We start from the raw sequence: 7,277 nt of genomic DNA, 5'->3' as shown, positions 1-7,277 counted from the left end.
TATATATATATATATATATATATATATATATAATCTGTCTCAAGGATGTTTATATCCTTTTTAAATTCTTTTTTGCTTTGTGCCTCTGCTTAAAGTTGTTTTATAAAATCACAACTCACATTGTGATCAATATCTGTGGTACCCAAACTTTATCGCACTTGTATTGCCGTTAAGTTTACAAAATGTTCTATGATTTTGTTGGTACCTACCTCACCAAAGAGGTACATTTTGTTGATTTTGTTTTTCTCATTATTTTTTTAATAAAGTGACAAATGAGGGTGCCAGTTTAGAAAAAAAAACATTTTAGCACAAAGGGGAAACTGGTTTATCCTTAAAACTAGCAAGGCTATGTGTAGCACTTTGAAGTTGCTGTGCTTTTTAAGTCTTTTCTTTAGAACTGGTTTTTCATTTCCTCAAATCCACTGATGGCTAATATATTTATTTATTTATTTTTTTACCTTGGCCAATATTTTTGGCACCTTTTCAGTTTATATCCAAACCCAGATCTGCTTTCCACTTTTACCCCACAGACAGATTATATATATGCAAGTTAGGGTTTAAAGGTTTAGAAAATTCAATCTGTAAATGGATAGAGAACTGGCTTAACCTCCCTGGCGGTCTAATTATGTCAGTATTTTTATGTCAAAAGCGGTACATTGTTTTGTGTGAATATTTGTTGTTTAATATTTTAGGCCTGTAATTCTTAGGAATAACTCCCAGGTATGATAAAGTTTGAAATACAATAAATAATAATAAATTTATAAATTATAATGTATTAAATAATTATTAAAAAAAATAATGAAATAAATAATTTTTAATAAAAAATTAAAATTTTTGTTAAATTTGTCCAAACACGGGTACAATATTAGATAAACTTTTGGATTTATTTTTTATTATTTGGATTTAATATTTGGAATCGTGGGGAGCAGGTAGGATTTTTTTTTATGCTTCCCTGAGTGTGGCTCGCGGTTACTGCTTTTGTTCCATAAAATTCGCCCCGAGCCTCACCCGTGAATACCGCCAGGGGGGTTAAAGATCGCATTCTGAGCATTATTATTAGGTGTATCCCAGGGTTAATTTTTAGGACCTTTACTGTTTAACATCTTAAAAAATGATATAGAGTTTGGGATTAAAAGTACAATTTCTATGTTTGCAGATGACAAACACATTTAATAGAATTAATTCCATATAGGATGTCCATAATCTACAAGCAGACCTGGATGTATTGTTTGATTGGGCAGCCAAGTGGCAAATGGCATTTAATATTGATAAATGTAAAGTTATGCACTTGAGAGTTTACAACATGCGCACTTTATACTGTCTAAGGAGAATACATTTGGAGGAGTCAGAAATGGAAAAGAATCTGGGGGATTTGGTAGATCATAGACTTACTGTACAAAGCATTAGTAAGACCTCTTCTGGAATAGTTACATACAGTTAGGTCCACAATTATGTGGAGAGAGACAACTTTTTTCTTATTTTGGTTCTGTACATTACCCCAATTAATTTGGTGAATTCATTAATTTAATGAAACAACTCAGCTCAAACTTTCAGCTTTATTTAGTGGGTTGAACAAAAAGATTGCAGAAAAATGTAAGGAACTAAAGTCTTTTTTAACACAATGACTTCATTTCAGGGCCCAAAAGTATTTGGTCAAATTAAAAAGCTGAAAATAAAATGTTCATTCCTAATAGTTGGTTGAAAACCCTTTGCTAGCAATGACAGCCTATAGTCTTGAACTCATGGACATTACCAGATGCTGGGCTGCCTCCTTTTTAATGCTCTGCCAGGCCTTTACTGCAGCAGCTTTTAATTGCTGTTTGGTAATTAGAGGTAAAAAAAAAACCCTGGCACAATATGCTTCAAAGTGAAAACAAAATCCTTCCTGATTCCTTGAGGCAATTGCGTGTTCCCTGGATCAATGGTCTTTAATATCTTAACTCTAAAGCCTTAATAAGTTATATTCAGTGCTTCTAGAAAAGCATCCAGCTTTTTCTTAAAGCAATCTATAGTAGTTGCTGTAACTACTTCCTGAGGGAGCCTATTCCATGTTTTCACAGACCTTACATTGAAGAATCCTTTACTTATCTGGAGCTTAAACGTCTTTTCCTCCAGATGCAAAGAGTGCCCCGTTGTTCTTTGTAATGATCTCAAAGTGAATATTTGGGACGTGTGTTCTCTATATGTACCATTTATATAAGCAGTCCAGTTTTGGGCACCAGTTCACAAAAAGGATATTGTGGAATTAGAGAGAATGCAGATGAGGGCAACCAAACTAATAAATGAAATGGGGGAGCATAGCTATGTGAACAGATTAGATGAACTGAGTTCATTCTCATTTGAGAAGAGATGTTTAAGGGGGGATATGATCACACTATATAAATATATACTGGTCCATATAAAGAACTCGCTTCTCAATTATTTACTTTAAGGTCATTACAAAGGACATGGGGCACTCTGCGTCTGGAGGAAAATAAATTTAATCTCCAGATAAGGAAGGGATTCTTCACAGTAAGGTCTGTGAAAATGTGGAAAAGGCTCCCTCAGAAAGTTGCTTCGGCAAGTTCTATAGATTGCTTTAAGATAAAGCTGTATGCTTTTCTAGAAGAACAGATTGTAACTGGGTATTAAAGTTTTAAAGCAAAGACAACAGAAACAGTTGATGCAGGGAACATCCCAATCCGCCCCTACCTGTCCCCTAAGACCATCTAACTCCTCCTTGTACATGCTCTTATCATCTCCCGTCTGGACTACTGTAACATCCTTAATAATAATAATAATCCCATTGCCTCACAGGATCAGGAAGGAAATATTTCTCCCCTGTTTGAGCAAATTGAACCAGCCTTCCTCTGAAAAACTATCTATATGGTTTTTATCTGGGATTATGGGAATATGTTAAACATGATGGATTTAGTAGTAGTAAGTGAAGGAATTTGTCTTCTGTAGTTGTGGAGTTTTATTTTTTTGGCAGTTGTCATTCCAGATTTTGCCCACAGCAACACCTTGAAGCAGTTTTTATAGGAACTTGATTTTCAGGTTTTACATGTTAACTTAATATTATGTTGCATCTTTTAAAATTCAATAGTACAGGGTGATCTTGCTGTTCATATTCTTTTTCAGGCACAGTTTGTTAATTTGATAACAGTTATCTCCCACTTTGCTTTTCTGTGTTATCATCCTGTCACAAGTTAGGTGTGGTGACGACTTCTATCTCGCAGAGAGGAGATCTGAATTAGCCCTAACTCGGCAACAGAAACCACTTCACACGAAATGATTGGTTAACTATTACAATTTTATTGTTGAAAAGCTACAGTTTATATACGTTATTACACAGGAATTGCCCATCATCCCAGACCATCTGTGAGCCCTCCCCAACCAGCTTCCTGTATCGGCAAAAGCTACTCCCTTTAAACAATTTCTCACTTAGAATACTTCAAGGCAATATGTGAAGTTGAGATATACAAGAATTTGCAATCCTTAACAGAAAAACTATGCTCATCTAAAAATTAAGGAGGCTTCCAACTATCACATTAACAAGACGCAGTTATTAACAAAATAGCGCCGATCAGGTCAATAATTGCTTACATTTCTCGCCGTTGTGACAACTATTTACCTCCTAAATGGAGAAAAATGATGGGATACAATAAAGCGACAAAAAAGGCAATTACCACAAAAGAAAGTAAAATTATTATAATTTGGTGTATAATTTTGCCCCAGTTAGGGGGGCAACTCCATAGCCCCAACCCTACACCCATAGTCCCTGACCCTGATCCAGACAAATTCTGCTAACAATATCGTTGAGGTTCTGTATGGCTGTATATACAGCACTAGTATGGTGTTTAAAACAACACGTCCTGAAATCGTTTACACCCTATAATATGCTTTAATACCACAGGTGAACAAAAAATGACTTTTGATAATCATCAGAAACCACAGCAATTTTTTTTTAAATCAGTTTTACAGCAGATTTCAGATCTGTTTTCAGTTTTTCCCTAACATGTACAGTTCCTGAGTTATGAGTAGTGTTGGTCGAATAGCTCACTATTCGATTCGGCAGCTGTTCGGCCGAATATAGCACAAAAATTCGGGTGGTCGAACATCGAATTCGAACACTATTAAAGTCAATGGGAGAAAAGTTCGGGTTTGTTTCAGCACTGTGTAGAGCTTCTACAGCCTCCAAACAGATGTAAAAAGATACATTATAAAAAGATACATAACACTATTCCATACCCCTGTGCTTCACATGAATATCAAAGTGCACCTGTCAAATCAATTTTTTCAACCTCTATTGCCCTCGTATTGCCTCCAGGATCAGGGGAGCAGAGCTGTCAGCATAAAGCTCCGCTGATTGCTCTGCTCCCTGAGGAAAGGGAAAGCCTGGAGTCCCAAAGAAGAGTAGTACAGTGGGTGCCAGCCACACTTCCATGTTAATTAGGAATATTTATCTGCATAAATATGGATATTATATCACCCTATCAATACACATATATTCACTAAATGAAGGTTCATGCACAAATGATAGCTAGTCATTCAAACAGTGTAATTAGGAAAACAAGGTGAAACATAAAGTACACAGCAATATTGGTTGATATCAAGATATAGGAACTTCAATCAATAAAATATACAGTACATGAAAATAAGGTTGTTAGTAGGTAACCACTGTAATAATCTAATAATGGTTAGTAGTACATAATAATTACAAAAGAGCATAACAAACCAATAAAAATATTAATACCCATAAGACTGCAATCAGGAATATATTATAGCTACCTGCTAAGAGGTTAGTGGGTACCTTAGGAGCCTACTTCCTTCAGAAGAGGACTCCATAACAGCTTACCTGAGGAGACCCTCAGGAGACGAGGAGAGCAAGCCAGCGATCTCCATTCTCCCAGTTCCTATTTTTAGATAGGTAATTCCTATTAGGAGTCATTGGGGCTCTTAGATTGGTTACTGCGTGTGAGCAGTAAAATGACACACCTCCCCTAGACTGGGATTGGTTAATGCATGTTAATGGACCTCCCAGCTTAATTTGATATGGGAATCTGGAGCAGGAATCTTACGTTTAGGGTTCACTAAAAGAAGCAGCTGGGTCATCACCCCAACCCATCTGTCCAGTTATTCATCCATCTTCTGCTAACTCAGGCTTGATGGATGTATTACTCCTTGAGGGTCCTACTGGTAATCAGTTTGTTATGGGAACTAGAACTTGTTTACTGGCATCTGTTTTATTATCTGTTTGTTTATTGTTCTTTGGGTGGTTTTTTAACCACCTGAGCGTTACACTGAGGTCTAGATTTCTGTACCAAAAGCGTTACAGGTTTTCATGAAATTTTTTTTTTTAAATTGTAGACCTGTAACTTACAGAAATATGTCCGAACAGGGTTCTAGTAGATATCATGAATATAAAAAATGTTTGAAACACACAATCATGTAAAAAAAAAATACTTTTAATAAAATTAAAATACACAAAAATCAGCGTAAACAAGAATACATAAATAAATAAAAAATACTGAAAATGCGATAATTCGGTATACTGTATAGTAATATATTTTTCTAAAACACCTCCCTAGTGTCCAACGTCACATACCTATAGACAAAACCACATAAATATATTTTCTATTATTTTGTATTGGATTGGATACAGGACTTTGTATTGAATCCAATACAAAATATTTGAATATTCCGCTACGACCCCCATCGACGGGCACACGCACGGACATCATCAGGAATCACCGAGGGACGCGTATGCCGGGTATTCTAATTCTTTCCAAACTTCCATGCAAAAAGTGTTACATTTTTTGCATGGAAATTTTTTTTGGATTGTAGGCTCTAAGTCACCGAATTACCGCATAATTTACCGAAATATGTCCAAAATTTTATAAATTTAATAATAAATTTTTTTTTTTTAAAAACATAAAAAAAACCTTTAAAAAAAAAATCTTTAAAAAAAGTTTAAAAAAATAAATAGTGTATATTGTAATGTACATTAGCCTATATAATATATATATAATACAATTATATATATATATTATATAAGGATTTCTTTGTATTGGACTCAATACAGCTTTTTTGTATTGAGTTCAATACAAAGCAACTCAATACAAAATTTTGAATTTCCCGCCCCGCCTCCCTCCCGGGCCGACGCATGCAGCGACGTCACCGGGAAACCCCGGTGATCGTCACTGCACTCACCGGCTGAACAAGGAAGGGGACAGACGTGTCCGGAGGAGCGGAGGGAGAAGGTGAGTATTTTTTTTCTGTCCAGCGATCGACGCTGGAGAGGGAGAGAAGGGAGGGGAAGCCACGGAGGGAGAGGAAGCCAGCCGGCTTAGAAGAGGAAGCCGGCCGGCTTTTTCTTCTAAGGAGAGGACACCCAACGCTGGAGGACGACGCTGGAACACGGACCCGACGCGGGAACACGGACCCGACGCTGGATGAGCACAGCGGGACCAGGTAAGTTAGATTTTAATATAGATGAAAAAGTACGGGGTTATCCAAAGTAGCAAAAATTTTTGGGACGAAAAAGTACGGGGTTAGCGGTTGGGAGGTTAATAACCACTGATTAGGCATCCCCTAGGTGATGCAGATGGCCAGTACAAGGAAAAACAGGTTCCCATATTTAAACACAACATTTCTACATATATACACCCATATACACATACATTATATATATATATATATATATTATTTATATATATATATATATAAACAATCTTGAGGTGCAACATCCAGCTGTGATGAAGCATTAGCTTCTGACCGCAGGTATTGTGGCGTCAGACAACGTTTGTATCAGTACTCCAGTGACCCCTTCAGCTCCCCTAGCTCCCAGTCCCTTCAGCTCACTCTACCGGAGTTCTGCACAAGGCTTCAGGCTATGGGCTTAACCAACAAAAGTGTCATTGAACTCAATTTACGTCTAGCCAAACTATTGGCCTTGCAGCTACTGCCGTACAGCATTGTGGACTTGCCTCCTTTCCGTCACCTGATGGCCTGTACCGAGCGGCAGTGGAATATACCAAGCAGGCATTACTTCTACCGCACAGCTGTACCCAGTTTACATACACATGTAATAGAAAACCTGGCAATGGCATTCTCGGTGTCTAGCCAAAACCGGTATCCTTGGGGGAGAAAAGTCACACCGCCAGAGAACTGAACCTGGTGGTGCAGAAGTTCCTCTGCACGTACCCAGGACTTACTGGGACAGGCTCGCTCCATCTGCAGCCAAGTACACCATTCCCCTACTGCCGCCGCAGTGCTTAGCAAGATCCAGCACCAAC

The sequence above is a fragment of the Pyxicephalus adspersus genome, chromosome 4 (genome assembly GCF_032062135.1).
Source record: "Pyxicephalus adspersus chromosome 4, UCB_Pads_2.0, whole genome shotgun sequence".
NCBI lineage: Eukaryota > Metazoa > Chordata > Amphibia > Anura > Pyxicephalidae > Pyxicephalus > Pyxicephalus adspersus.
The sequence above is the reverse complement of the archived record's forward strand: the minus strand, read 5'-3'. Positions refer to the sequence as shown.